This window comes from Odocoileus virginianus, chromosome 3 (genome assembly GCF_023699985.2).
Source record: "Odocoileus virginianus isolate 20LAN1187 ecotype Illinois chromosome 3, Ovbor_1.2, whole genome shotgun sequence".
Taxonomy (NCBI): domain Eukaryota; kingdom Metazoa; phylum Chordata; class Mammalia; order Artiodactyla; family Cervidae; genus Odocoileus; species Odocoileus virginianus.
This window is the reverse complement of record NC_069676.1, coordinates 91,181,250-91,202,203: the sequence shown is the minus strand read 5'-3', so window position 1 is coordinate 91,202,203 and position 20,954 is coordinate 91,181,250. Positions and strand designations below refer to the sequence as shown.

The window sequence follows — 20,954 nt, the reverse complement described above, 5'->3', positions numbered from 1 at the left end:
AAGAATAGAGTTTAGCTGTTTCTAACAAAGCTAAACATAGTCTTCTCATACAATCTCAACAGTCATACTCCTTGGTATTTACCTGAATGAGTTGAATGCTTGCTTGCACACAAAAACCTGTGCACAAATATTTATATATAATGCCAAAACATGGAAGCAATCAACACATTCTTTAATTGGCCAATAGATAACCAAACTGTGATGCATCTCCACAATGGAATGTTAATTATTTAACAATAAAAAGAAATGAGCTATTAAGGTATGAAAAGACAAAAAGGAAGGATACATGTGCATTCTTAGGTAAACGAAGCAAGTCTGAAAAGATTGCATCCTGTGTGATTTCAACTATATGGTGTTCTAAAAACAAAACTTTAGAGACATTAAAAAGATCAGTGTTTGCCAAGAATTTGGTAGGGTTTAGTGAGGGGATAGGAGAGAAGAATAAAGAGGAACAAATAGGTAGAGAAAAGATGATTTTTAGGGCATTGAGATTAATCTGTTTGTACTGTAACAGTGGGTAATGGCATTGTGCATTTGTCAAAATCCATATGACCATACAATATAAAGAGTAAACTCTAATATGAACTATGGACTATAGTTAGTAATAATGTATTGTATTAATATTGGTTCATCACCTCTAAGAAATATAATATACTCAAGCAAGATTTTATTAATAAGGGAAACTTGGAAGAGGGAAAGGAAATATAGAGAACTTTTTATTTTATATTTAATTTTTTAATAAACTTTAAACTTCTTTAAAATATAGTTATTAAAAATTAGTTGATTAACCTCAACAAACATGAAATATAATTAGATATTGCTGAAAAGAAAATTAGTGAATTACAAAATAAATATTTAAAATTGCAAAGAATGCAGCACAAAGAAAAGAAATTACAAAAATGACAAAAGAGAGGACTGAGGACATAAAAAAGACAACAAAAAACTTAGTATACGCTTCCAATTTAGAAAAAAGTATAGAGATAGCAGATTAGTTGCAGTATTTTAAAATACATTGACTAAGAAATTCCTAGATTAATTAAATATATAAATTTTAAAATTCAGGTAGCACAAAAACTTGAAACAAGATTTTTTTTAATCCACAAGTAAACACCTAGTAATAAAATTGTGGAAAACCAAAATTAAAGGATGGAGCTTTGATGGTCATTCAGAGAGAAAAAAAATGACAATTGGATTGATAACAGATTCATAATTATCAACAATGCAAACCAAGAGACAACGAAACATTTCCCAAAAGTGAAAAAATGTAGCTCTCAATATTAAACAAAAAAAAATAGAGAAACTGATCAAGATTTCAATACACAAAAGAATTTTATGTAATATTGTATTTTAAAATATCACTGACATAAATAAGAAATAGTCTAAGAAAAATGTATAACTAGCTAGCAAATACAAAAAAGCTTAATAATGACTGAAATTATGTTCTTTTTAGTATCAAGGCATAAGAAAGTTACGCAGTTTAGCCAGGCCGATGTCAATCGAAAGGAAAAATAGCTTAATAAAAGAGGTATTATTTAGTGAGCCTGTTATTAAGAAAAAATTGCACATGTCAAGATCCAGTCTAAAAATCAGTTGAAAGGTAATATAATCTTTATATGAAAATACATATTCAAATATAATTTAGCTTTAAATAACATAGAAAATGAAATGGATTACTACAATAATCTTTTAGCACAATAAAATTTGAGAAGGATTTATGTGGAGAAATTTAACTATCAAATAAAACCAAATTTGAAAAAGGACTAATGAAACTGATAAAGCTTTATGTTAAATGTGTCTATATCTGAAACAAATAACAAAAGTTGGCTTTTTAGTTTATCCTGTCTCATAAACTCTAATGAAAAACTGAATATATATATATACGACCAAAGGGAGCATAAAACTTAGCACCGGGACAGTGATGTGTTTTATGGAAAGGAGAGATGCTGAAATAGGTTATAAGGTATGAAAAGTCTATAGGAAATTTGATATGTGGATAAAAGGGTTTTCTTTAGGGCTTTGATACTAGCACATCCCTTGAGAAAAAGCATCATTACAGGAAAGACATGAAAGCAACATAAAAATAAAGAATAAATCCATATTTTTTCAAACATATTATGTTAGATTTATAGATTTGTTCATATTTTTTACATTGGTTTTATAAGGTAAAATATAATGAATGAAGGGAAATGCAGAGAAAATGCAGCCTGCTCTGTGATTCAGTAATGTGAGTTCTAGGAGGCAAGAAACACAAATTCAATAACTTCAGGTAACTCAATAATTCATAGTTTGTGGAGATGTAATTAAAGAAACAATAACCACTGCAAAAGAAAAAGTGACTGTACATTGTTAACATTCATGGTCTTCAGAAAACATTGTAGCAAAGTTAACAAATGTAAACAAAAAGAAAGCAAACCACATTTCAAACAGATGTTTCACTCCCAGACACTCTAGGTATGAAATGAATGGCTGACCAAACACCAGAGGCTCTTTACTTTATCAAGTCATTTACACAACCAGAGGGGAGAAAACTTTGCATTTTAAAAAGAAAAAGAGTTTCTTTTTTTAATTAATTTATTTTAAATTGAAGGATAATTGCTTCACAGAAAGAAGGTAAGAATTTCTTAAAAATGTTTTATTTTATCAAGTACATTGACTGATTTAAATACAAATACCAAAGACTCAAAATATTTATATGCAGTGTATGTACAAGCATGCATAAATATCTAGGCTTAACTAGAAAGGAGGATCTAGGAAGAATTTTCAAAATTAAAGAGTTGTTCTGTTTGCGTAAAGGTTGTCCATAAGTGATTATAAGTTTGCAATTATATTTGTAAAATAGCTATTGTTTTAAATGTTTTAAAGGAGATGTTATTAGCTCAGACTAAAAATAGTAAAATTTATTTTTAAAATGTACCTGTATAAAGATGTGCATATACAATAAAATGTGAATTTACAGCATTTTCATAACTTCTTCCTTGTAATCAGAAAAACATTATGAATTTATTTTTTCAAAAGTGGAGATGGTGAGTAGGAAGAGTGTCATGGTGTAGAAAAGAAAGTAGAGAAGTTTGCCTATGTTTAAATAGATGCTAGACTACCACAGTCCAGCTAGGGTCCTATCTAAAACAGACATCAAGCATGAAAGGACAGTAGTATTCCATTGTTGATCAGGGAGAGTACTATGTGTGTTAGCCATATAAGCAAAACTCCAGGAATTGAAAAGCAATGGCCTACTTGTCCTTAGCATATAGCAAGAGGCCACACAGGAATATCAGTCCTGAAAAGGGATGGATTCTCAAAAAAAAAAGAAAAGAAAAGCCATAAGAGTCTGCAAAACAAGGTGGAAAACAAAATGTGACTAAATCAGACCTGAAGACTATACATATAGTAACTCATGGGTCATGGGGGTCATCTTCTCTTTAGAAAAGTTTTATTTCTGTATCAGCAGTTCTCAGGGTTCTTGTCATCAGAAAGAATACAGGCAGTAGATTCCACCACAAGCAAACACTTCCAGAGGAATGACGGAGACCAGATGAGAAAAGAACAAAATGTAAGCAAGTTTTACAAATTGAGATTGCTTTTTGGTCAGCGTTTCAGTTTGTTGGATCAGTGGTTAGTGGTTGCATCTGGGGGGAGTGGTTTGGGGGTATATAGATGTTATTCTGGATATCTAAACAGTAACACTGGAAAAAGTATCTTTTAGTAATAAATAACTCATGAGCTCCAGTGAACCTCAATCAAATGTGCAAGCAAAGATAACCTTAGGACTCACATGTAAAGCAAAGGTAAACTAGTACCTGGTACATACTGGCAGTCATGCAGTTCACAATATAACAACAAAAGAAACAAAAGATGGTGGTTTATATTTTTTTGTGTGTGAAATGGAAAATGCATATTTTAAATGGTGAAACTAAAAAGGCTTACCAAAGATTCACTTAACGTGCATATACACACATGAGCATAAACATACACACACACACACACACACACACACACACACAAATCCCATGAATTTAAAATGTGCATCTATTAATTATATTCAAAATTGCATGAATTTGTATGGAATAAACTTGATGCTCTTTTAGAACTTTTTTTTCATAGTTTGAGTGATGTTTTTGTATACTTTCAGCTTCCCTAACATTGATGCACCACGATTCTCAATGCAGTGAAGTATATCCACTGAGTGCATTTCAGAAACTAAGTATGCTTTCCATTTTTACAATAAACATAAAATTTTCATTCAACTAGGTAAGTGAAGATATATGTTGGACAAAAAAGACTGAGTTGCAAATTAATAGAATAGAGAAACTCTGTGATTTAGGGGAAAATCCTTGATATTCAAAACATGTAAATGCTAAAATTAGAAGTTTGCAAAATATTTTCATTTTCTAAAGTCAAAGTTTCAAAATGCAAAAAACAAAATGAATATATTAAACACCAGTCAGCCTCAACAAAAGAGCAATAATAAATTAAATATAAAATGCTAAAAAAATACTCAAAGATTAAACAAGCTATCATGTAACATAAATTGCTATAAACCCTGCCTGATACTTTAAAATTTTATTTATTTAAATTTGATTATTAGGTCAATTGATTATTAGGTCAACATGGATTTTCAGCAAATTACCTTTCAGCAAATTGGTCATTTGGCATATTGGCTTTTTAAAGATTAATATTTATCTCCCCCAGAAATCTGACTTAAAATCAAATTTTCACTTTCTCCAGCTTAGTCACACTAACATATGTCTTTCCTTTCAACACATTAATGTTCCTTTCATAAATGAGTCTTTTGGGATATCATTCCATTTGGTTAAACACTCTCTCACTCCTTCTCATTTACCTAGTTAAATTCTAAATATTGCCAGCTATATGTCAGCTGCACAAAACATTACCTCAACCTCATAGTAGATAAAACAACCTTATACCTAAACTGCAATTACACAATCATTGGTTTCAATATTTGACTAATGATTTTGATAGATTGGATTATATTTCAAAAAATATTTATATCATTCCCCTTGATGCAGAGTATACTTCCCTGCTAAGTTAACATTGAGACTAGTTATGTGAATTGTTTAACTAATGGAATGTTTGCTAGTCTGAGACAAGATCTCAAGAAGCATCACAGGGTTTCCACCTATCTTGCTATTGCTCTTTGGCCTGTGCCATAAGAAGAGTGCACAATGAATAGCCAGAAAATGAGATATGTTTGGAGCCAAAATGACTCAAATTTGCATCCACGAGTCAAGTTCAACACAGTCAAAGAGAACCCAGAGACTTGGATATGAAAAAAACAGTGATTTGGTTTTAAATTCGTTAGTTTAGGGGTAAATTGTTATATATAATTATAGTGACAATAGCTGACTACTACAAACACTATCTCCAAAACTATAGTGAAAAGATTCTTGAATAAATGAACAATTACATAAAAATGGAAATAACATAAATTGTTTTCAATATGCTAATGGTTAGATAAAACATGGTTCATTCTTTTGAAGATGACTCTACAGTAACTAGAAATTCGGTTTTCAATTTTATTCGTATGTATCCTAATTATCTTATGACAGAAAGTGAAGAATTAAAGAGCCTCTTGATGACGGTGAAAGAGGAGAGTGAAAAAGTTGGCTTAAAACTCAACATTCAGAAAAACGAAGATCATGGCGTCTGGTCCAATCACTTCATGGCAAATAAATGGGGAAACAATGGAAATAGCGAGAGACTTTATTTTGTTGGGCTCCAAAATCACTGCAGATGGTAACTGCAGCCATGAAATTAAAAGATGCTTACTTTTTGGAATAAAAGCTCTGACCAACCTAGACAGCATATTAGAAAGCAGAGACATCACTTTGCTGACAAAGGTCTGTCTAGTCAAAGCTTTGTTTTTCCAGCAGTCATGTATAGATGTGAGAGTTGGACTACAAAGAAATCTAAGCACTGAAGAATTGATGCTTTTTTTTTTTTTTTTTTTTTTTTAAATTTTTATTAGTTGGAGGCTAATTACTTTACATCATTACAGTAGTTTTTGTTATACATTGATATGAATTAGCCATGGATTTACATGTACTCCCCATCCCAGTCCCCCCTCCCACCTCCCTCTCCACCCGATCCCTCTGGGTCTTCCCAGTGCACCAGGCCCGAGCACTTGTCTCATGCACCCAACCTAGGCTGGTGATCTGTTTCACCCTAGATAATATACATGTTTCAATGCTAGAATTGATGCTTTTGAACTGTGGTGTTGGAGATTCTTGAGAGTCCCTTGGACAGCAAGGAGATCCAACCAGTCAATCCTAAAGGAGATCAGTCCTAAATATTCATTGGAAGGACTGATGCTGAAGCTGAAACTCCAATACTTTGGCCACCTGATGCAAAGAACTGACTCATTTGAGAAGACCTTGATGCTGAGGAAGATTGCAGGCAGAGGAAAAGGGAAGACAGAGGATGAGATGGTTGGATGGCATAAATGACTCAATGGATATGAGTTTGAGTAAACTCCAGGAGTTGGTGATGGACAGGGAGGCTTTCCATGCTGCAGTCCATGGGGTCACAGAGTCGGACACGACTGAGCGACTGAACTGAACTGAACTGATCCTAATTATCTCATGCCATTGGGTATATCTGCTTAAAAATACAAAGCCAACTGAACATTTTTCCTCTTTACAGGGTTCTAGATTTTTTGCTTAAATAATCCTTTATTTTTACTTGAATTACAATAATGTTTGTAGAATATATCAGTAGTTTTGAAGATTTTTTCCTGATTCAACATTTTTTGGAATTTAATTTTGCTTTTGATATGTGGAAGATTTAGTTCTCTTATCATTTCAAGGATTTTTTCATATTATTGCCTCAAATAAAAATATCTGAATATGTGTATATGCATATATACTATATATGTATAAAATTTGTTGAACCCCTCTACAAATTTTTTATGAGATAGGAAATTGCTTATATTAAATTTGTACATAAAAATTAAGATTATAAAACTGATACGAGAGAAAAGGCATTTATTTTCTTAAACAGGAAAAAAATAAAAGGATTGTGTAGAAATACTCACTAAAATGCTTCAGTGTTTATACTGGATTGCATGAATGATTTGTCTTTACATCTCCCTCCTCCGTGATACAGGTATTTTGTTTGTTCTCTTTTGTTTTCATGGATAAAGAGCTTTTGATATTTCAAATAAACAGAAAATAGAACAAAATGTATAGTCAGACTGGTTGGAGGTCAAAATACAGTTCAAGCTTTTATTAAATTATCTTGGGAAAGTTTCCTAGTTTCTCTGAAACTTAGCTTGCTCATCTGGTATGATTTAAGTGGAATAATGGAATGCAGTAAATATAAGCAAATAATAAATAACCAATAAAATGCCTCATAGGTATCGTCTTTCAACATCTCCACTGCGACCACCTTAGTCTAAGCCACCTTTACTTATTTCTTATACTACTCATATGACTTCTTTAGGTCATTCTCCATACAGTGATAGTGAAGAGAAAGACGGTCAGCAATTTTTGCAATGTTGCAGACTAGAGTATGTGAGTGACGTTGTTTGGTCACTGTCAACTGAAATCATCAAGGCTGGTTCATCCACAATGAACCATTAAGAGGAGAAAGACTGATAAACAGTGAAGATGAAAAGAGGTGTGGGAGGACATGGAGAGACTGCCAATTCATGCAGATCTATGTGTCCTCTGCAGATTGGCTTACTGAGTAATGAATGGTAAACTACAAGCTACAAAATCATCAGTGCTCCGTCTGGAACCATAAGAGTAGATGGGGCTAGAACGGCACGATCTGTTAAGTGACCTTTGTGCATGTCTGGAAAGGTTGTGTTCCATATGGGAGGACACAGTCAAGTCAGCTCACGGAGGCACTCTGTCAGTGTGATAGGGTGTAACGAGTCTGACTCCAGGCTTGGTTGCATTTACTTCTGACAGCTTTTAAGCCACTCAAGAGCATTAGGCTAAACAAAAGGAGCCAGATACAGAAGACTTCACACTGCAGGATTCCAGTTACATGAAATGTCTAGGGAAGACAAAACTGTAAAGAAAGCAGAGCAATGCTTGCCTGAAGCTGGCAAGAGGAACTCAGAGTGATTGTACATGGGCGCAAGGGAACTTTGTTGGGTTATGAAGTATTCTAGAACTGAATTGTAATGATGGTGGCAAAACTGTACATGTCTATTTAAAAATCATTGAGCAGGACGTGTATGGTAAATAAACTGTATGTTATATACATTTTACCTTAATTTAAAAAATGAACTACTAGAAAAAAAGACCTACAGAGTATAATCATCTTTCATATAGTTGGATTCAAAAGACATGAAATCATATTTTAATAAATGCAGTCTAAAATGTAAAAAATAAAATAGGGAAATGACATAACTGTATACATTATTTATTGACTACATGTATATAATTGATTCACTGTCATAAATGGGCTTAATCTGATAACAAACTTCAGTGTATACCACACTATAAATTAAAGACCAGCCCTATAAGGTTGCTTGACCATCAAAAAAAAAAGTTGCACTTTTACGGTTGCACTGACCTTCTGACTTCATCTATTATAATGAAATAATTGTCATTACTTTACAAGATTCCTAAATTATTTAGTTAAAGTTTAAAATGCCAATTGTATCATTCTTACATAGTTATATTTCTCTGCCAGGTTACTTTTCTCACTTTTAACTTCTTAAAATGATATTCTAAAGAGCTTCAGTGCTTAGAGAAAATGCCCCTGACAACTCAAATGAGTTTTTATGCTTATTTAAAAAAAAATTAAAAAAGGAGGAAGAACTATTTACTGGCTGTAGCATTCACAAATCAGTTGTAACTGCTAGTTGAAATATTTACTTTACTTTCTGATCCAGAACCAGTTTATTAGGGGAAAAATCTTGCTACAGTTGGCAAAATGAACTTTTAAAAAAAGTTTCATTTATTCAGAACAGTCAAAATGTAGTGGTTTATTAGGTCATTTAAAAATTTCTCCAATTAAACCGCTTCCTTGGCAGCTCACCTGCTATGCAGGACACTCTGGTTCAATTCCTGGGTCTGGAAGATCCCATAGAGAAGGGATAGGCTACCCATTGCACGATTCTTGGGCTTCCCTGGTAGTTCAGATGGTAAAGCATCTTCCTGCAATGCAGGAGACCTGGGTTCAATCTCTGGGTCAGGAAGATCCCCTGGAGAAGGAAATGGCAGCCCACTCCAGTACTCTTGCCTGGAAAATTCCATGGATGGAGAAGCCTGGTGGACTACAGTCCATGGGATTGCAAAGAATTGGACACAACTGAGCAACTTCACTGGTTCACTGCTGGCTCAGATGGTAAAATAATTTGCCCACAATGCTGGAGACCTGGTTGGATCCCTGGGTCGGGAAGATCCCCTGGAGGAGGGCATGGCAACCCACTCCAGTATTCTTGCCTGGAGAATAACCATGGGCAGAGGAGCCTGGCGGACGATACAGTCCACAGTGTCACAAAGAGTTAGACACGACTGAGTAACTAAGCACAGACAACTATAAGTTCTAATACCTTTCAGCAAACTAGAAGTTTGGAAATATGCTATTCATGTAAAAGATAGAACAATTATAAAATATGCAACACAGAAAACAATAAATAATAAAAGAACAAAGAAATGCAGAGAGAAATAGTGTTTGTAGCTAAAATACATCATTGTGGAGGAGTCATATTCACAAAAGAAAAATTCAGTGAATGCTGTACTTCTTACACATCAACTTTCAAAATCGAAGGGCCACAGGTTGGATGCATGAGACAACTGCTCAGGCCTGGTGCACTGGGAAGACCCAGAGGGATGGGGTGGAGAGGGAGGTGGGAGGGGGGACTGGGATGGGGAATACATGTAAATCCATGGCTAATTCATTTCAATGTATAACAAAAACCACTGCAATGTTGTAAAGTAATTAGCCTCCAACTAATAAAAATAAATGGAAAAAAATAAATAAATAAAATATAGAACTAAAAAAAAAAAAAATCGAAGGGCCAATAAGTCCCTAAACAGGATGAACAATTACTTTACTGTTATTATAAGAAATACAATTTAAAATCTATTCAAAGGGATCTGAAAATCACTGCTGTGTGTGTTTACAAACAGGTGCAAACTTTCAATAGTCAAATTGGCTCACAGACAATTTATATACTATTGCATTCTCTTTCATCAGTTTCAGCATTCCCATATTTAGCACAGAGCTGTCCCAAAGGTTCCTTGATGTGAAAGCTCTTCTCAGATGTCCTCACAGCTAATATTCACTTCAAGTATGTACTCAAATGTCATCTCATCTGGGAAACCTTTCCTAATCCACCTATTAACTGCACCCTCCTTGACTTTTCTTCTTTCACTCTGCTTTAGTTTTATTCTTAATATTTAACATAACCACCTAGAAAGATAGAGATGCTAGATAGATAAGATAGATTTTTGTCTCCATTCCCAGCCCACCAAGAATCCAGTTCTTCACCAGCCCAGGTTGGATGCATGAGACAAGTGCTCGGGACTGATGCACTGGGAAGACCCAGAGGGATGGGATGGGGAGGGAGGCGGGAGGGGGGATCGGGATGGGAAATACATGTAAATCCATGGCTGATTCATGTCAATGTATGGCAAAAACCACTACAATATTGTAAAGTAATTAGCCTCCAACTAATTAAAATAAATGGAAAAAATAAAAGTAAAAAGATATGCAAAAAAAATTTTTTTAATAAATAAAAAGCATGAGAACAAAAAAAAAAAAAAGAATCCAGTTCCATGAGACAATGTGTACTTTTTATTTTTTTTCCCACTCTGGCATTTCCAGTACCTAATCAGCACCTGACAAATAAAAGATGACTCAAACATCATCTCAATATAATAAACAGAATACTGTGTAGAATTTGTCCAACAAATTACTGGAAATAGTTGAAGATGAGGGATTTAAACAACCACAAACAACTAAACTTATTTTTCTTAATTGAAGTATGTTTGACTTACAGTATATTATGCACCAAAGTTATTAAAATATTACTGACTATATTCCCTGTACTATATATTACATCCCTATGACTCACTTTATAACTGATAGTTTGTACCTCTAAATCCCCTTCATCTATTTCAACAACCCTCTATCTGCCTCCCCTCGGGCAATCACTCGTTTCTTCCCTTATATGTGAGTCTGTTTCTGTTTTGTAGTTTGTTTATCTGTTTCATTTTTTAGGTTCCACATATAAGTGAAAATACAGTTTTTGTCTTTTTCTGTTTGAAAGCTAAGTTTCACTTAGCATAAAACCCTCCGGGTCAATCCATGTTGTTGCAAATTGCAAACTTTCATTCTGTTTTTAGCTCTGAGTAATAGCCCATCCTGCATACATACCACATCTTCTTTATCCACTCATCTGTCAGTGGGCATTTAGCTTGCTTCTCAGTTCATTGCTCAGTCGTGTCCGACTATTTGCACCCCCACGGACTGCAGCACACCTGACTTCCCTGTCCATCACCAACTCCCAGAGCTTGCTCAAACTCATGTCCATTGAGTCGGTGAGGTGACGCTCATCCTCTGTCGTCCCCTTCTCCCCCTGCCTTATATCTTGTCCAGCATCAGGATCTTTTCTTTTCTAGTGAGTCAGTTCTTTCAATCAGGTGGCCAAAGTATTGGAGCTTCAGCTTCAGCATCAGTCATTCCAATGAGTATTCAGGACTGATTTCTTTTAGGTTTGATCTCCTTGCAGTCCAAGGAATCCGAAGAATCTTCTCCAACATCACAGTTCAAAAGCATCAGTTCTTTGGTGTGCAGCTTTCTTTATGGTTCAACTCTCACATCCATACATGACTACTGGGAAAATCATAGCTTTGACTAGATGGACCTTTGTTGGCAAAATAATTTCTGTGCTTTTTAATATGCTTTCTAGGTTGGTCATAGCTTTTCTTCCAAGCAGCAAGTGTTTTTTTAATTTCATGACTGCAGTCACCATCTACAGTGATCTTGGAGCCCAAAATATCATCTATTACTGTTTCCATTGTTTCCTCATCTATTTGCCATGAAGTGATGGGGCCAGATGCCATGATCTTCATTTTCTGAAAGCTGAGTTTTAAGCCAACTTTTTCACTCTCTTCTTTCACTTTCATCAAGAGGCTCTTTAGTTCTTTTTCACTTTCTGCCATAAGGGTGGTATCATCTACGAATCTCAGGTTATTGATATTTCCCCTGGCAATCTTGATTCCAGCTTGGGGTACACATAATTTTTGAAGTTAGAGTTTTAGTTTTCTTTGGATAAATACTCAGGAGTGAAATTGCTAGGTCATATAGTAGCTCTATTTTTAATCTTTTTGAGGAAACACTATACTGCTTCCCATAATGGCTGCATTAATTTACGTTCCCATCAACAGTGCACAAGAGTTCCTGTTGCTCCACACTCTTGCCAACACTTGTTATTTGTTGTCTTTTTGATGACAACCATTCAGACAGATGTGAAGTGATGTCTCATTGTGACTTTGCTTGCATCTCCCTGATTATGAGTGATGGTGAGTATCTTTCCCCATGTCTATTGGCCATCTGTATTTCTTTGCGAAAATGTCTAGAAAGATCTTATGGTTATTTTTCAATTAAATTGCTTATATTTTTGGTATTGAATGTATCATTTGTAAATATATTCCCCCATTCAGTAGGCTGCCTCTTTGTTTTCTTAACGGTTTCCCACATTGTGCAATATAGTCCCATTTGTTTAATTTTGCTTTTGTTTCCATTGTCTCAGCAGATAGATCCAAAAATACTGCTAATACTGATATGGAAGAACATACTACCTCTGTTTTCTTCCAGGTTTTTCAGAGTTTAAGGTCTTACATTTAAGTCTTTAATCCATTTGAGTTTATTTTTGCATATGTTGTGAGAGAATAGCTTCATCTTTTACATATAGCTGTCTGGTTTTCCCAATGTTACTTATTGAAGAGACTGTCTTTCTTGCATTATATATTCTTGCCTCCTTTGTTGCAGATCAACTAACCATAATTGTGCATGGGTATTTGCTGGACTCTCTATTCTCTTCCATTAATTTATGAGTCTTTTTTTGAGCCAGAACCATACTATTTTGTTAATTATTTTTTCACTGAGAGTTGAAGGTCTTATCCTAGAAGTATAACTCATAGTGGGAACTCTGACAGACAGCAAGCGGGAGGTTTGTGTTTTTTGATGGAGACAGCATGCCAATTAAGTAAGTAGCTCTTTCTCTGTCCCATTAGATGACTGATGACCTGTTTGTCATAAATCATTATAAGACAATTTTCATAGAAATGATGCAAGGATTAAATTATTTTCTGTATTCTGTATTAGAACAATATCCACAATAGAGAGTGAAAGAATGTAAGGCTTTTAGATCCTGGGAACCTGCCAACCACATGGAAGGCAATAGAATCTAGTGTGGTATAGTAATTAAGAGAAGAACCTGGAATATCTGCTCCTTTCAAAATTCAGGTCTGGCATTAGTAGCAATAGAATCTTAGGACCAATTTACTTAACCTCTGTAAATTACTTTCCTCATCTATAACAGCAATACTTACTTTATAGAGATACAGCAAGAATCCAATATTTTTAAAATCAACATAAGGCACTTACCACTGCTTAGCAATTATCAAGGCCTATATAAATATGAGTTATATCTGTTTCTGCCACTTTATCCATTGTTTTCTCCATCTATATACCATGAAGTGATAGGACCAGATACCATGATCTTAGTTTTTTTAATGTTGAGTTCTAAGCCAGCTTTTTCACTCTCCTCTTTTACCCTCATCAAGAGGCTCTTTAGTTCCTCTTCATTTTCTGCCATAAGGGTGGTGTTAGCTGCATATCTGAGGTTATTGATACTTCTCCTGCCAATCTTGATTTCAGCTTGAGCTTCATCCAGCCCAGCATTTTGCATGATGTACTCTACATATAAGTTAAATAAACAGGGTGAGAATATACAGTCTTGATGTACTCCTTTCCCAATACGGAACCAGTCCGTTGTTCCATGTCTGGTTTTAACTGTTGCTTCTTGATCTCCATACAGATTTCTTGGGATGTAGGTGAGGTGCTCTGGCATTTCCTTCTCTTTAAGAATTTTCCACGGTGTGTTGTGATCCACACAGTCAAAGGCTTTGGCATAGTCAATAAAGCAAAAGTAGATGCTTTCCTGGAACTCTCTTGCTTTTTCTACGATCCAACACTTGTTGGCAATTTGATCTCTGGTTCCTCTGCCCTTTCTAATACCAGCTTGAACATCTGGAAGTTCTTGGTTCACGTACTATTAAAGCATTGCTTGCAGAATTTTGAGCATTAATTTTCTAGCCTGTAAAATGAGTACAATTGTGCAGTAGTTTGAACATTCTTTGGCATTGCCTTTCTTTGAGATTGGAATGAAAACTGACATTTTCGAGTCCTGTGGCCACTGCTGAGTTTTCCAAATTTGCTAACATATTGAGTGCAGCACTTTCACAACATCCTCTTCTAGGATTTGAAATAGCTCAACTGGAATTCCATCACCTCCACTAGCTCTCTTCACAGAGATGTTTCCTAAGACCCACTTGACTTCGCATTCCAGGATGTCTGGCTCTAGGTAAGTGATTACACCGTCATGGTTATCTGGGTCATAAAGATCTTTTTTGTACAGTTCGTCTGTGTATTCTTGCCTCCTCTTAATATCTTCTGTTTCTGTCCTTTATTGTGCTCATCTTTGCATGAAATGTTCCCTTGGTATCTCTAATTTTCTTGAAGAGATCTCTGGTCTTTCCCATTCTATTGTTTTCCTCTATTTCTTAGCATTGATCACTGAGGAAGGCTTTCTTATTTCTCCTTGCTACTCTTTGGAACTCTGCATTCAGATGGGTATATCTTTCCTTTTCTCCTGTTGGAAACAGTGGCAGACTTTATTTTCTTTTGCTCCAAAATCACTGCAGATGGTGACTGCAGCCATGAAATTAAAATATGCTTGCTCCTTGGTAAAAAAATAAAATCTATGAATAATCTGAACATTAAAAAGCAGAGACATTATTTTGCCAACAAATGTCTGTCTAGTCAAACCTATCATTTTTCCAGCAGTCATGTATGGTTGTGAGAGTTAGACCATAAAGAAAACAGCACTGAAGAATTGATGCTTTTGAACTGTGGTGTTGGAGAAAACTCTTGGGAGTCACTTGGATTGCAACGAGATCAAACTAGTCAATTCTAATCAGCCCTGAATATTCATTGGAAGGACTGATGCTGAAGCTGAAGCTCCAACAGTTTGACCACCTGATGCGAAGAACTGACTCACTGGAAAAGACCTGATTGCTGGGCAAGATGAAGGCAGGAGAAGGGGATGACAGAGAATGAGATGGGTGGATGACATCACCAACTCGGTGGACATGAGTTTGAGTGGGGTCAGGGAACTGGTGATGGACAGGGAAGCCTGGTGTACTGCCCTCCATGGCATCACAAGGAGTCGGACATGACTGGGCGACTGAACTGAACTGAGTATCTTTTTTATGGTCAGGGCATGTGTCTTTTTTTTTTAAGCAAATAATTAATGAATGACATTAAGGTCTTACTCACTGAGTATTTCACAAGTACCTGCTTATTACAGAACTTTAGTAGACACTACTCACTTAGAGAAATACAAATGTACATCTTTTTAAAATTCCTAGATTGAGAGTTCCCACAGATGGGAGACGGGGGTGGGGGGGGTCTATATTTGTATTGCTTTATTTTTAGCATCTGATATGGAACATGTAGATAACAAATACTGCTGAATCAATAAATGAATGATGAACCCTTAAACCTAATTACTAATATTTTCATAATTAAATTTTCCATTTAACTATATTCTTATTTCTTAACTCATCTTTTCTCTTAGATAAGTTCCAATTCACATATAATTATGCTTCAGCCTAGAAAAGTATACATTTCTTCCTCAATAAAACAGTAGTTTGGTCCCTCTGTCCTAAAGGACACTAAAATAATTTGGATTATTATTGCCCTTTACAACACCCTCCTCAAGCCCTAAGTTTCTCTCTGACAACTATGCCCTTTCCCAACATCTTAAGACAAAATAAGAGTTGGCCCTTTATCTGGAGGGGAATTGTTTTTTTAACCCTCTAATTCCTGCTTCCCATAAGAAACACCCAGAATATGGCACAAGTCAATATAATTGGGCATGCATCATTATGATCACACAGGAATTGTAACTCTCATAAAGCATACCTTTTTATGCAGTGACTAGGATGAAATGGAGTTCACGATTACTCACATTAAGAATAGGGCTTCTGACTAGGGCTTCTATCTTTGTATCCTTAGGAGATGATTCAGTCCCTAACATACATCTGGAGTGATTGTCCAGTAAGTGATTGCTGACTGTTGACTCATTACTTCAAAATGCCAGACTAATATAAAATAAGAATAAAATTTTCTATGATTTTTATGATTAGAATAAATATGGAAAGGATATACTTATGAAAGACAATGTTAGAAAAAATAGGATGAATGCAATGTATATAAGAGTATCCCTGATTTCTCAATGAATTGACAAATCTTGAAAAGTTTTTTTTTTTTTTAATTTCTAGGAAATAGGAGTCATTAACAGTTTTGTACTCGAAGTCATAAGAAGAATCAGTTTTTAAGTTCAAGACAAAGTTGATAACTCAAGACCAAACTTTGTTGTCTAAAACAATTTAAAAGTATTGTAGTTAGGTCACCTGAGTAAAGGACTAAAAAACATGTATTGAAATCTTAATATTCGTATATTTCTCCTTTTGTTCTTTTCAGTCTTCACTCGCCTTCCTCCCTCAAGAAAATGTACCTTTATCAGTCCATTCTCTGAAAGTTCATGCGGGGACTTAAAGAATGAGTGGAAAGAATCTTCTCTCAAGTCCTCACTTCCAAGATAACCAAGGAATGAAGGAACAGTGGTCATGCCAAAAGGGGCATGGCCACATGCCGCCTATTCACTGTACCAACTATGCCTGATGCATGTCAGAGGACAAGGCCATTGAGAAGTCATCACTTGGAATACAAGAGAGGCTATAGCCATCAGGGTCATTTCTGAAGGAGTGTTTTTGATGCCGATATGCTTCCCAAGCCATATGTAAAACTACAGTACTGCAGGAGTTGTGCCATTCACAACATGGGAGCCAGGAATCATTCTTGCTAAGTCAGGAAGGACTGAACACCTCCATCCACCCTAATTTAGATCTGTGGGTACTGTCCCAAGACCTCCACCAAAACCTGTTAAGGATATAAGTCCATAAAGACTTACTTAAAGAAATAAGTAAGAAATACTGTTCTGTGAAAATATAAAAAAATGGAAATTATACTTAAATTAAATTATACTTAAAAAATAAAAAATGAATAGAAATAAACAAGACTAAAGAGGCAGGAAAATTTTCAAGATATAAGAATCTTCATGACTGAAAACTTAGGCATTTTTTTGGAGAGGAAGGAAGAAAGATTCAAAAAATAAGAGGTTTATAAGAATCTGGAGGTGGTTAGCAAAAAAGGAGACTAAAAAAGGATGACTTTTGGAAGTACTTTTATGAAATAAATTTAATTAAAACTTTAGAGTTTTTTGAGAGATACAAGTTTAGCTAGTATCACATAACAATTGTCTTTTTTACATACTGGTATTTTTGTTCTGTTTTAATGATGCTAAAACTGGGCCATGTGGGTCTCTAAGGTGATATTAGGAAAATGCTTAATGGATTGGAAACAGGAGCTGCTAGACAAAAAGGATTCTAACATTAGTTAATCATCAATTATTACATGTATTATTCTATTTATAAACAGGTATTTTTTTTAATTCAATGCTCACAGCCATACTGTGATTACAAGTAAGTAAACCAAAATTCAGAAAGACTAATTAACCCACACTGACAAGTAATGGATGTAAGATTCATGCCCAGATATCCTATTCTGAATTTTATGAGCTACATCCTGCGACTTCTGTATAAGCCACAAAAATTGATATGTCAATGAAGCAAACTAATCATCAATCCTAATAAAACATAAACAACAAACAAATTTAGATTAGATATGCTATAAATATTTGGATTGAAAATGCCACCTTTTCAATATAATACTGAAAATATTGCTGTTCAGTAGAAGTTAACATATCAGTATTAAGCAAAGTATTTTAGAAAATGCCTGTTTTAAGAAAACTCCTTTCACAAATTAAATATCTGTTTGATACCACTCCCACTGTGCTAGTTCATAATGCAATTCATCACGTTGTAATGATACAGAAATAGTCCAATTTTATTTATTTCCATATACCCTTAATTGATCCAGAAAGAATTTGCTATATTTGAAATTTCAGCTGGCAAGTAGAAAATAAATGGGCAAGCCGCTCCTTTAGTCATCTGCTTGCCTCTTGGCTAGCCTAATTAAATTTATCTAGTCAGAAAATCTCCAGTAGTAAATTCTTTTGTTACTCTGAAACACTATAAACATTTTCCCTGAAATGTTATTCAATTCATCATAATGGAGCCTTTGGGAGGTATCCCCCAAATATAAATAAATTTTAAAATATATTCTCAACTCTCAGATCACTGGATACATTATGGGATCATATAATTTGCTTGTCTCTGCTATTTTCCAACATAATCTTATCAATTTATACCATACAAACCATTAAAACACAGTAAAAAAGGTCACGAGGTGAATTCTATCTTGTAAAGCTTTTACATGTAATAAGTCAATTTTGTTATCAAATGTGCAAATGATGAAGGAAATAAGACTATATGATGAAGAAAATTCAATATAAGTGTAAAATGCTGATTTTGTATGCAGTCTATCAGATCTTGAAAATAACCTGGTATAATATAGCTGTTTATCTTGATCTGGGGACACAAACAGAGGAAACTGGTTAAAACTTAAGGGAGATTTCTTGACAGAGAGGTAGTTAAACTCTGGTGCACTACTGGAAGGATTTTTAAATAAAAGTAACTTTCCTTTCTGAGATTGTTTCAGCACGGTCCAACCCCACAAATACACGCGTGTTCTGCCGCCACTGTGTAAATATGATGTGATATAATATTATATACATATATATGCATCAGAAAAGACAAAAGTCATAGACTCTGCCTACACAGACTGCAATCTAATTGTAGACTGCATAAAATAATTAACAAAACCAAGGTGTAAACTCAAGGGGGCTTCCCTGCTGGCTCCAAGAATCTGCCTGCAATGTGGGAGACCTGGGTTCAATCCCTGGGTTGGGAAGATCCTCTGGACAAGGAAATGACAACATAAGAAAAAAAAGTAAATATGCATAAGAACAGAATGGCTAGGACGATTACTGCTGGGAGAGGAGAGGACGGTATGACAGAATTTAAAATGGAACTTATATGATGAATGTAAAAAAAGGGGAAAGATGGAATTCTGACCAAAAAAGGAGGAAAGATAGAATTAATTTAAGCAGAATTAAATTAGGAAAACACAGGACATAAGACAGTAACATGTCAGATATTGCTTAGCAGTAGAACATTTATATATAAGAATATTTAGAGATAAATTTTAACAAGTAGTTTAGGACCAAGCCCTAAAGATCTTTGAATACCAGGTTAAGAAGCATTATTTTTTCCTTTGATAAATGGGAAACTTTATGGACAAAGTCATGTTGTGCAAAGATTAATTTGATAAGACTTGACATTGTATTGGGAAGTCTAGAAAGTTAAAAAAACAAAGAATCAGAAAAAAAAAATACTATTTAGGAAATTGTGATAAATACTCTAGTTTGGCTGCCTTAGCACCCATTCCAATTTCCTTCTTATTAGCACTCCTTAATTATAAAGAATGGTGAGCTAAAAAATATACCTTCTTAGATTCCTTTTCATGTAGGAGAAATCATGTGACAATACTGGCCAAGAGAGAAGAGTTTTCAGGCTATCTAGAAAATCCTTTGTTCTCCTGATATAGTTGCCACTCTGTTTTCTTCCTTACACCTCTTTTCCTTTCATGCTAAGAAAAGAGACATAATGACAATTATGCTGTGACCTTATATGAAAAAGTCCAAGAGAATAACAGAAACTTTAGCATGGAAGTACTCTAAGACTTGACATGATTGAGGTATGAATACATAGATTCATAAAATTAATAAAATCAGCAATCATCTTATCTCTAGATTTCTTGTTATGTGACTTAAAAAAAAAATGAACCTCTATTTGGTTACCCTGCTCTAAAGTTGCGGCCAAAGAATCTGACATAGACGCTATTAAAAACAATCCAGAAGGGTCAAGAAGAGCACCCAAAACCAAGTTACAGTGGAGGATAGGAAAACACCAGTGAGTTTTCCCATGGCTGATTAAATACAGGAAGCACACTTTAGAAGGGATACGTTGATCAGTGGTGTAACACTAAAGCCATACATAATCGCAGCATCTTAACATACCCCCACCGAAATAGATCAAAGGGTTTCCACACAGCATGTCATCTGTTAGAGACCTAATGCTGTCCTCTCAAACTTACATGTTGAAGCCCTAGCCTTCGAAGTGTCTATATTTATAGATATGTCTTTGAAAGTGAAAGTGTTAGTTGCTTGGTCATGTCCAACTCTTTGTGACCACATGGACTGTAGCCCAGATGTTAGTCATATAGTAATTACACAAATAATTATAAACTTTACATTGGAATAAGTCCTATGGTGGAAGAAGATGTACACTGGGGTCATGAGGCTATTATTTTCTAAAATAAGGGGATTTGACTTAACAGGGAAATAGGCATAGCTGGAAGGTTTTTGTTTGTTTGGTTGGTTTAAACTATATATATATATATATATATATATATATATCTTCTCATAGTTCTGGAGCTTGGAAGTCTAAAATCGAGACACTTTCAGGGTTGTTTTCTCCTGAGGGCCCTCTCTTTGGCTAACAGGCCACTTTCTCACTGTGTCTGCATGTGACCTTTCCTCTGTGCATACACATTCCTGGTGTCACTTCCTTTTCTTATGACACCAGTCCTACTGGTGG

General features: G+C 34.8%; 1 long non-coding RNA gene and 1 pseudogene across 4 annotated transcripts in view; one reads left to right on the top strand and one right to left on the bottom strand.

Moving 5' to 3' along the window:
• LOC139034473 (uncharacterized) overlaps positions 1-20,954 on the bottom strand; it is a 523,391-nt gene that overhangs the window by 489,364 nt on the left and 13,073 nt on the right. The gene's annotated exons all lie outside the window — the stretch shown is intronic.
• LOC110130489 (small ribosomal subunit protein eS26-like) lies at positions 5,480-17,237 on the top strand (annotated as a pseudogene).